Genomic DNA, 12,371 nt, shown 5'->3' on the forward strand with positions numbered 1-12,371 from the left:
ACAAACAGAGTGGGTTTTATGGCTGAAAGAAACAAACAGAGTGGGTTTTATGGCTGAAAGAAACAAACAGAGTGGGTTTTATGGCTGAAAGAAACAAACAGAGTGGGTTTTATGGCTGAAAGAAACAAGCAGAGTGGGTTTTATGGCTGAAAGAAACAGAATGGGTTTTATAACTGAAGGAAACAAACAGAGTGGGTTTTATGGCTGAAAGAAACAAACAGAGTGGGTTTTATGGCTGAAAGAAACAAACAGAGTGGGTTTTATGGCTGAAAGAAACAGAATGGGTTTTATAACTGAAGGAAACAAACAGAGTGGGTTTTATGGCTGAAAGAAACAAGCAGAGTGGGTTTTATGGCTGAAAGAAACAAGCAGAGTGGGTTTTATGGCTGAAAGAAACAAACAGAGTGGGTTTTATAACTGAAAGAAACAAACAGAGTGGGTTTTATAACTGAAAGAAACAAACAGAGTGGGTTTTATAACTGAAAGAAACAAACAGAGTGGGTTTTATGGCTGAAAGAAACAAGCAGAGTGGGTTTTATGGCTGAAAGAAACAAACAGAGTGGGTTTTATAACTGAAAGAAACAAACAGAGTGGGTTTTATGGCTGAAAGAAACAGAATGGGTTTTATGGCTGAAAGAAACAGAATGGGTTTTATGGCTGAAAGAAACAAACAGAATGGGTTTTATGGCTGAAAGAAACAGAATGGGTTTTATGGCTGAAAGAAACAAACAGAATGAGTTTTATGGCTGAAAGAAACAGAATGGGTTTTATAACTGAAGGAAACAAACAGAATGGGTTTTATAACTGAAGGAAACAAACAGAGTGGGTTTTATGGCTGAAAGAAACAAACAGAGTGGGTTTTATGGTTGAAAGAAACAAGCAGAGTGGGTTTTATGGCTGAAAGAAACAAACAGAATGAGTTTTATGGCTGAAAGAAACAGAATGGGTTTTATGGCCGAAAGAACCAGAATGGGTTTTATGGCTGAAAGAAACAGAGTGGGTTTTATGGCCGAAAGAAACAGAATGGGTTTTATGACTGAAAGAAACAGAATGGGTTTTATGGCTGAAAGAAACAAAGTGGGTTTTATGGCTGAAAGAAACAGAGTGGGTTTGAAAGAAACAGAGTGGGTTTTATGACTGAAAGAAACAGAATGGGTTTTATGACTGAAAGAAACAGAGTGGGTTTTATGGCTGAAAGAAACAGAATGGGTTTTATGGCTGAAAGAAACAAGCAGAACGGGTTTTATGGCCAAAAGAAACAGAATGGGTTTTATGGCTGAAAGAAACAGAGTGGGTTTTATGGCTGAAAGAAACAAGCAGAATGGGTTTTATGGCTGAAAAGAAACAAGCAGAATAGGTTTTATGGCTGAAAGAAACAGAGTGGGTTTATGGCTGAAAGAAACAGAGTGGGTTTATGGCTGAAAGAAACAGAATGGGTTTTATGGCTGAAAGAAACAAGCAGAATGGGTTTTATGGCCAAAAGAAACAGAGTTGGTTATGGCTGAAAGAAACAGAATGGGTTTTATGGCTGAAAGAAACAGAGTGGGTTTTATGGCTGACAGAAACAGAGTGGGTTTTATGGCCAAAAGAAACAGAGTGGGTTATGGCTGAAAGAAACAGAATGGGTTTTATGACTGAAAGAAACAGAATGGGTTTTATGGCTGAAAGAAACAGAGTGGGTTTTATGGCTGACAGAAACAGAGTGGGTTTTATGGCTGAAAGAAACAAACAGAGTGGGTTTTATGGCCAAAAGAAACAGAGTGGGTTATGGCTGAAAGAAACAGAATGGGTTTTATGACTGAAAGAAACAGAATGGGTTTTATGGCTGAAAGAAACAAAGTGGGTTTTATGGCTGAAAGAAACAGAGTGGGTTTTATGACTGAAAGAAACAAACAGAGTGGGTTTTATGGCTGAAAGAAACAGAGTGGATTTTATGGCTGAAAGAAACAGAATGGGTTTTATGGCTGAAAAACAAACAAACAGAGTGGGTTTTATGGCTGAAAGAAACAAACAGGAGGAGTTTGTATTATACTCCATGTTTGGTATTACATATACTTACCATGTCAAACTGATGCAAACTAGGCCTACTAGGCTCTGCTTGGCCAAATTTTGCGCGGCTGACAGTGAAAAGACGAGCAGTCCTGGCCCGGCCCGCTCTCAGCCAATCAAACGCCTCTAAAATCTATAAGCGCTGAATCATTCCTTTGGCCAAGGCTCTCCACGCCATCTTGTCAGGTTTACGCTCTGTCTCGTCTTACGCTTCTTTTGGCTATTAAGCGTATTCATTTGGCCTTATTTTGCTGCATGCAGCTTGTGTTTATTGTATTCTTACATTCTGTGTACTCAGTTTGACTCGGCCCCCTCGATTCGTTTGTTTTTCTCTACCTCTAAGTCGATCCTGTCTTTCCTTTCTCTGTTGGGGGTCGGATTTTCGCTGGGTGCCTAAGCGCGGGTTCCATGCCTCGTGTGCCATACCACGAAGGCAGGGATCATGATGCTGGGACTGAGACTCGGCAAGAGACTCTCCCAGGCCCGGAGCTCATGATTCCTCCCGATACGGACCGCGGCGATGCGTCTTTAGACGCTGATCGCGGAGGCGACTTTCGTATCAGTAAAACGGTCATGAAGGGGACCGGGGGGGAAAGAGGTACGAGCGTCGCCTCCCGAGGTGTCCCAGCGCGAGGCAGGGAGAAGGGGGAATGGCAAGTCCTCTCCTGGCTGTGGGGACTCGCAGCTAGGCGCGAACTCCCAAGGGGAGGCCGCGCCCGGCCGTTACCCGGGTCCCCACCCGGAGACGGCCCTCGCGGGCCCCATTGTTGTTCCCCCTCCTCCCTTCTCTGTCGACCCCCCTCCCCCACCTCCATTTGGGGGGGGAGAAAAATTTGGTTCGGGGGGGCGGGGGGGGGGGGGATCTCTACTTTGCCCACCCCGGGCCAAGCCACCCCAGTCTCCCCACGGGAGGGAATTCGGGGCGCGTGGCAACCTGCTCTGCAGGTCTTCGGCCGGTCTCCCCTGCTGGGGGAGGCCCGCGCATGTCAGGCGGTTCCGGGCAGTCAGCCCGCTCGTCTTCGGGTGGGACTGACACCCAAGTCGGACCTGACCTCCCTCTGACTTGGCCATGTTTTTCCCTTCATGGAGGTCAAGGCGTCAGTGACCTTTGGGGTTGGGGTCACAGGATGGCTGGTGCCCACGGGTGGTTACCCCCATTCTACCCGTACTGAGGCGCACCTATGGTGCACGCTGGGTTGCCGGGAGTACCAAGGGCCAACCCCTTGTCCACTCCCCACCGGACCCAACCCAGCACATCTCACAGGGTGACACACACAGCCCCGACAAGTGGGATCGACTTCTTGTCGGTCAGGTTGAGCTCCTCGACCAATATTGCCACTCTGTCCACAAATCGGGCCTCTGTCGACCCACAGGTGACCTCCACGGTCACAACGGCCTCCTTGTCAGGACCGACGGCTGCTGAGGGGCCCTACTCGGCCCGGGGGAGCCTGCGGTTCCCACCTACCCAGCCCTCGGTCCTACAGTGAGATGAGTGGGTGTTTGTCCCCTCACAGCACTCGTGGGTCCCTCTTGCATCCAGGGATGCCCTCTCTGAAAAGGTGTGGCACCCACCATCCCAAGCATGGTTGGACCTACGGTCCACACGCTCCCCACCCGCTTCAGGTGTCAAGGACATAACAGCGGCGGCCATGGTCCCGGCTCGGGATCGTCCCAGCTCATCCTGCTGGGCTGACCACAGCTCACAGGACGCCCCAGTGGGTACATCCACTTGGGATGGCACCCAGCAGGGGATGGACTGCGAACAAGAGTGGGAGCCCCTGTCTTCGGATGAGGACGAACAAGCGGATGAGCACTCTTCGCCCCTATCCCAGGGGGACAGATTGAGCCCGCGCCTCCCTAGGGACCAGCCTGAACCAAACTCGGACTTTGCCGAGCTCGAACTGACCCTCCCCAATAGGGTCAGGTATGCCGAATCAGTCCCTCAGGCTACTTTGTTACCCTTGACCCTCCTTGCGCCATGTGACTCTAACTCCAGAACCACAAGGCGACTCAGAGTGCCAGAAATGGTGCAGGAATGGCTTAATAAGCCAGCCCGCACTGTCAGGGGTGCTGCTTCCATCCCTCCTCCAGGCAGGGAGTCCCTCTCTGCCCCGGGCCCTTTTTCCCCGGGAAAGTTCCTTAAAGATTCCTCCAAGGGAGGGGTGTGGTCCTGGTACACACAGGACCACCCTGCCTACAGGGAAGCAGAGCGCTCCGCGCAGGACAGGATGTTGGTCTCACAGCGCACCACCTTCCCCACTTCAGCTACCCTATCCTTTAAAACGTTAGCAGAGTGGGACAAATTGGCCCGCCGCTGCCTCCTCGAGGTTTCCACGGCTTATTCCTTCTTCGACGCGTTCCTCCACAGGGCCAATGAGCTGTGGGAACAGCGTCCGGTTAATCAGGACACGGGGTCTCCTTCCTCTGGCCTGCCTGGCCTCTTCACCGACCAGAGGTTAAACGCTTTTGGCAATAGGGTAGCATCTGGTCTCACGGCAGCTGCAGACACAGCTACCAGCCTTCACTTCAATACTGTGCTAGCGCGGCGTGATGCCATTTTCAGCCTCTCTAACATTCCTGTGGAGGAGAGGGCTGCCCTGCGGTCCATCCCAGCACAGCAGCACTCCCTCTTCGGCCAGTATGCGCCCCATTTGGTCAGCGACAGGGCAACAAACAGAAAAGTTGAGAACGCCTTGACAAAACAGATACGATCTGTGAAAGGTATTCTGTATCCATCGTGAATAACGTTATACCCGTACCCATTAGCGAATTTTACTATTCATAGCATCCCCCCCTCGCCCCTCTCTCTCTCTCGCACATACACACGCACACATGCACGCACCCACGCACGTACACAGACACAAACACAAACATTTTTATTCAGTTTGTCTCTATGTGAATGGCGGCATTTGATCAAATCTAAATGCATCTGATGTGCCATCCAAGCTGTGAGAGATTTTTTTTCCTAATTCACTCAATTTTCAGCATCCCCCAAAATTCACATTACAAAATTATGTGTGCTCGTCTCGGAGAGAGCCTGTGCCTGCAGAGATGGTCACGAAGGCCGCAAAGGGGCAGAGCGATTGTTGGCACTTTGTTTTGTTTTTCTGTCTGGGCTTCCCAGCCCTGTGCCAGACGAACTGTGAGATCGTACAACACGCTGTTGTCTTTTCATTCACGTCGTTCATCCTCCCCTACCCCTGTCTGTATGGCAACTTATATGCGTCAAAAGAGGTAAAGAAAGTGAGTTACGGGAGCGGAGAGAGCGGGAGGGAGAGTGAGAGAGACAGAGACACAGAGAGCAGACTGACAGAGACAGAGAAAGAGGGGGAAGGAAAGAGAGAGAGAGACAGAGACAGACAGACAGAGAAAGATACACACACACAGATAGACAGAGAGACATACACACACAGACAGAGATGGACAGAGAGGCACACACACACATACAGATGGACAGAGAGACATACACACACAGACAGAGATGGACAGAGAGGCACACACACACACACACACACACACACACACACACACACACACACACAGATGGACAGAGAGACATACACACACAGACAGAGATGGACAGAGAGGCACACACACACACACACACACACAGATGGACAGAGAGACATACACACACAGACAGAGATGGACAGAGAGGCACACACACACACACACATACACATACACACACACACACACACACAGATGGACAGAGATACATACACACACAGAGATGGACAGAGAGGCACACACACACACAGATGGACAGAGAGGCATACACACACACACACAGATGGACAGAGAGGCACACACACACACACACACACACACACACACACACACAGATGGACAGAGAGGCACACACACACACAGATGGACAGAGAGGCACACACACACACACACACACACACACACACACACACAGATGGACAGAGAGGCACACACACACACACACACACACACACACACACACACACACACACACACACACACACACACAGATGGACAGAGAGGCACACACAAAGACGTTGACAGAAAGACACAGAGAGTAGGGGGAACAAACAGCAACGTAACAAAACAATCACAATGAAAAAATCGGGGAAAACAACATCTAACAACAACAAAAACAGGAGTTCAAGAAACGAAGAAAGAAATAAAGGAAACAAGAACGGAAGAAAGCAAGCCGGAAGAAAAGGAAAAACGAAAAACCAACAAGCGTTTTTTAACTTCTCTGGACACAAGAACAACGCCCCAGGGGCCAGCACTCCACACGAGGTCGCCTGTGAAACGTCGGAACCGGAACAAGAACACCCCCATGAAAAAAAAAAAAAAGAGGGGGAAAAAAGGAGGTGGGACGGGCGTGCGGGTGAAGCAGGGAACGCTTTTAAAACCTTGACATTTACAGCTCCTTCCTGTTCCGTGACTCGCCCCTGTGAATCCCTATGGCTGAATCCATTACGTACTGCCTTTCAGAAAACAAACAATGAATAATATCCTCTTTCTTTTCAGGCACAACCATAACTCTTTCATCTTATGTCAACGTCTTTCTCTTGTTCATTCTCGAACGTTGGCCTGGTGGCAAAGCGCCCAACTAACAAGCCACTCGAGTGTCCAGGGGTTCGATTCTACAATTCTCTCCTACCCCCCCCCCCCACTCCCCGCGCGCTCTACCACAAAAACAAGAGCCCTCTCATTCCATTTACTCAGCCCCAGTTCCAGCTCCTACCTCTTTCCTCACAATACCTTGCAAAGAAGACCTCACCCCCCTCCCCCCTCCGGCCGCCTCCACCAGCCTCCATCCACCCTATCCGTGAAAAAAAGACACCCCCTTCCACACACACACACACACACACACACACACACACACACACACACACACACACACACACACACACACACACACGTGTATATCGGTCATCTTGAAATCGGTAGTTGGATAATCATTTTTTTCTTTATATATTCATTGCTTCTGCGACACATTTTGAATTACAAATTTGCTGTTTCAAGGTAGCAGATTTAGAACACCTTGGTTGTCTTTCAGTGCGTTTTTTGTCAATTAAATATCAGTGAGCTGTCTACCATCATCATCAGTGAGCTGTCTACCATCATCATCAGTGAGCTGTCTACCATTATCAGTGAGCTGTCTACCATCATCATCAGTGAGCTGTCTACACTCATCATCAGTGAGCTGTTTACCATTATCAGTGAGCTGTCTACCATTATCATCAGTGAGCTGTCTGCCAACATCAGTGAGCTGTCTGCCATCATCATCAGTGAGCTGTCTGCCAACATCAGTGAGCTGTCTGCCAACATCAGTGAGCTGTCTACCATCATCATCAGTGAGCTGTCTGCCAACATCAGTGAGCTGTCTGCCATCAACATCAGTGAGCTGTCTGCCATCAACATCAGTGAGCTGTCTGCCATCAACATCAGTGAGCTGTCTGCTATCATCAGTGAGCTGTCTACCATCACCATCAGTGAGCTGTCTGCTATCATCAGTGAGCTGTCTGCCAACATCAGTGAGCTGTCTGCCATCAACATCAGTGAGCTGTCTGCTATCATCAGTGAGCTGTCTGCTACCATCATCAGTGAGCTGTCTGCTATCATCAGTGAGCTGTCTGTCATCACCATCAGTGAGCTGTCTGCCATCATCAGTGAGCTGTCTGCCATCACCATCAGTGAGCTGTCTACCATCATCAGTGAGCTGTCTGCTATCATCAGTGAGCTGTCTGCCATCACCATCAGTGAGCTGTCTGCTATCACCATCAGTGAGCTGTCTGCTATCATCATCAGTGAGCTGTCTGCTATCATCATCAGTGAGCTGTCTACCATCATCAGTGAGCTGTCTGCTATCATCATCAGTGAGCTGTCTGCCATCACCATCAGTGAGCTGTCTACCATCATCAGTGAGCTGTCTGCTATCATCATCAGTGAGCTGTCTGCCATCACCATCAGTGAGCTGTCTGCCAACATCAGTGAGCTGTCTGATATCACCATCAGTGAGCTGTCTGCCAACATCAGTGAGCTGTCTGCCATCACCATCAGTGAGCTGTCTGCTATCATCATCATTGAGCTGTCTACCATCATCAGTGAGCTGTCTGCCATCATGATCAGTGAGCTGTCTGCTATCATCATCAGTGAGCTGTCTACCATCATCAGTGAGCTGTCTGCCATCACCATCAGTGAGCTGTCTGCCATCACCATCAGTGAGCTGTCTACCATCATCAGTGAGCTGTCTGCTATTATCATCAGTGAGCTGTCTGCCAACATCAGTGAGCTGTCTGCCATCACCATCAGTGAGCTGTCTGCTATCATCATCAGTGAGCTGTCTGCTATCATCAGTGAGCTGTCTGCCATCATCATCAGTGAGCTGTCTACCATCATCAGTGAGCTGTCTGCTACCATCATCAGTGAGCTGTCTGCCATCACCATCAGTGAGCTGTCTGCTTTTATCATCAGTGAGCTGTCTACCATCACCATCAGTGAGCTGTCTGCCATCATCATCAGTGAGCTGTCTGCTACCATCATCAGTCAGCTGTCTACCATTATCAGTGAGCTGTCTGCTATCATCATCAGTGAGCTGTCTGCTATCACCATCAGTGAGCTGTCTACCATCATCAGTGAGCTGTCTGCTATCATCATCAGTGAGCTGTCTGCCAACATCAGTGAGCTGTCTGCTATCATCATCAGTGAGCTGTCTGCCATCACCATCAGTGAGCTGTCTACCATCATCAGTGAGCTGTCTGCTATCATCATCAGTGAGCTGTCTGCCAACATCAGTGAGCTGTCTGCCATCACCATCAGTGAGCTGTCTGCTACCATCATCAGTGAGCTGTCTGCTATCATCAGTGAGCTGTCTACCATCACCATCAGTGAGCTGTCTGCTACCATCATCAGTGAGCTGTCTGCCATCACCATCAGTGAGCTGTCTGCTTTCATCATCAGTGAGCTGTCTGCCATCACCATCAGTGAGCTGTCTGCCATTATCATCAGTGAGCTGTCTGCTACCATCATCAGTGAGCTGTCTGCTATCATCAGTGAGCTGTCTACCATCATCAGTGAGCTGTCTGCTATCATCAGTGAGCTGTCTGCCATCATCATCAGTGAGCTGTCTGCTATCATCAGTGAGCTGTCTACCATCACCATCAGTGAGCTGTCTGCCATCATCATCAGTGAGCTGTCTGCTACCATCATCAGTCAGCTGTCTACCATTATCAGTGAGCTGTCTGCCATCACCATCAGTGAGCTGTCTGCCATCACCATCAGTGAGCTGTCTGCCATCATCAGTGAGCTGTCTGCTATCATCATCAGTGAGCTGTCTGCCAACATCAGTGAGCTGTCTGCTATCACCATCAGTGAGCTGTCTGCTATCATCATCAGTGAGCTGTCTGCCAACATCAGTGAGCTGTCTGCTATCATCATCAGTGAGCTGTCTGCCATCACCATCAGTGAGCTGTCTACCATCATCAGTGAGCTGTCTGCTATCATCATCAGTGAGCTGTCTGCCAACATCAGTGAGCTGTCTGCCATCACCATCAGTGAGCTGTCTGCTACCATCATCAGTGAGCTGTCTGCTATCATCAGTGAGCTGTCTGCCATCACCATCAGTGAGCTGTCTGCTTTCATCATCAGTGAGCTGTCTACCATCACCATCAGTGAGCTGTCTGCCATTATCATCAGTGAGCTGTCTGCTACCATCATCAGTGAGCTGTCTGCTATCATCAGTGAGCTGTCTACCATCACCATCAGTGAGCTGTCTGCCATTATCATCAGTGAGCTGTCTGCTACCATCATCAGTGAGCTGTCTGCTATCATCAGTGAGCTGTCTACCATCACCATCAGTGAGCTGTCTGCTACCATCATCAGTGAGCTGTCTGCCATCACCATCAGTGAGCTGTCTGCTATCACCATCAGTGAGCTGTCTGCCATCATCAGTGAGCTGTCTGCCATCATCAGTGAGCTGTCTGCCATCATCAGTGAGCTGTCTGCCATCATCAGTGAGCTGTCTGCCATCACCATCAGTGAGCTGTCTGCTATCACCATCAGTGAGCTGTCTGCTATCATCATCAGTGAGCTGTCTACCATCACCATCAGTGAGCTATGTACCATCATCAGTGAGCTGTCTACCATCATCAGTGAGCTGTCTGCCATCACCATCAGTGAGCTATGTACCATCATAAGTGAGCTGTCTACCATCATCAGTGAGCTGTCTACCAACATCAATCCTTCAAGAAACAGCAACTGAAGGAAAGGAAAGGGGAGAGAGAGATTCAGATTCAGATGTTTATTCAGATAAAGACCATGGCCTCATACTGATGGGGCTCATACAAAAGAACATAATACATAATTTTCACTAACAAAAGTAACAGTTAACAGACATAAGATCTGCAAACGAATATTAAGAGACTGCAGTGCGTAGCCTCTTGCTTGCTTCACAAATATACATAGCAATTAAAAAGACCTGTCTCATTTCTTGTTGACAACAACACTTTTAGCTTAAAATGACATGGTTCTGTATAATACTTAGAAGGAATTAAGATCATGAAAAGCAGCGCAACAAAACAAACAAGGGAGGCAAGGCCTTCAAGACTCACTTGTGGCAAATTAAGTCCCCTAGCATTAATTACAGAGTAATTTCCCTTGTTTACTGTCTGCACCAAAACGTTTACAAAATAAATATAACTTCCGTGCTAGCAAAAGAAGTTCCTGTTTGAACAAAAAATGATAATAATGACTGCTCTTGTTGTTGTGTCAGAATATCAGATCAAAGTGCCAAGTTTAGAGAGAGAGAGAAAACCCCCCAGTAAATGCAGTTTGCATATAATTTGGCTTCTCTTTTTATTTTTTTTGTGCCCATCCCAAAGGTGCAATATTGTTTTAAACAAGATGACTGGAAAGAACTGAATTTTTCCTATTTTTATGCCTAATTTGGTTTCAACTGACAAAGTATTTGCAGAGAAAATGTCAATGTTAAAGTTTACCAAGGACACACACATACACACACACACAACCGAACACTGGGTTAAAACATAGACTCACTTTGTTTACACAAGTGAGTCAAAAATAGATTTCGTCTTCTTTAGTCTGATTGCATAAGCGGCACATAAGTTCCTGTTCGCTTACGTTTCTGTATCTAAATCAATGGCAAGCAATATCAGAGACACCGACTCTAAATTTGCTTAAAGCACTCTTTACATATCTATTCGTTTTTATTCCAATGTTTATTTCAATATTCTATCTTGTGCGTTGTCTTGAAAAACCTATACTGTGCAAATCTATCACTGTTATACATATGGTCATGCCAGTCTTGCCACATACAATAAATTATTCTTTGTTTAAAACATTTGAAGAATCTAGAGATACACTGAACATCCTGGTTATCCCAAACAAACGCAAATCTGTATGAATTTAGACATTTTCGTATGTCAGAAGCCAATGTTTTCTTACCGTTACTACCTAATTTTCGCAATAACTTGTAAGTCTTAAAAGGGGATCTAGACTCATCCATTCTTGTAAGTTTATGCCAGTATTTTATACATTTCACTACAAGAGACAGAGATTTTCTGTTTCAATCGTTTGAAGCAGATAATAACGTCTTTTGAACTGAATACACGCGAATGCAGGGAATAATTAATACATGTCTGTTGTAATCTTTTTGTTATCTTTATGGACACCACCAAGCAAATCTGGTGTCTTTTGTGCCGCGTCTTTTCTCACAGAAAACAAATCAATATCATGCAGCGTTTGATGGAAGCAAACATAGCCACGTCCTTACATCATTCACTGCTTCTGGCCGTTTGAGAGAGTTGAGAGAGAGAGGGGCGGTGGGGGCGGGGGTGGGGGAGCGGGAAAGAGAGAGAGGGGGGGGCGGGGGCACACAGAGAGAGATGGGGGGAGGGGGCAGAGAGAGAGATACATACAGGCAGACGGACAGTCGGAGAGAGACAAGAGATGGACACACATAGAACTAGCCAGACAGAGACAGGGATGGACACACATAGACAGAGCTAGCTAGACAGAGACAGAGATGGACACACATAGACAGAGCTAGCTAGACAGAGACAGAGATGGACACACATAGACAGAGCTAGCTAGACAGAGACAGAGATGGACACACATAGAGAGAACTAGCTAGACAGAGACAGAGATGGACACACATAGACAGAGCTAGCTAGACAGAGACAGAGATGGACACACATAGAGAGAACTAGCTAGACAGAGACAGAGATGGACACACATAGACAGAGCTAGCTAGACAGAGACAGAGATGGACACACATAGACAGAGCTAGCTAGACAGAGACAGAGATGGACACACATAGA

This window comes from Babylonia areolata, chromosome 10, assembly GCF_041734735.1.
Source record: "Babylonia areolata isolate BAREFJ2019XMU chromosome 10, ASM4173473v1, whole genome shotgun sequence".
NCBI lineage: Eukaryota > Metazoa > Mollusca > Gastropoda > Neogastropoda > Buccinidae > Babylonia > Babylonia areolata.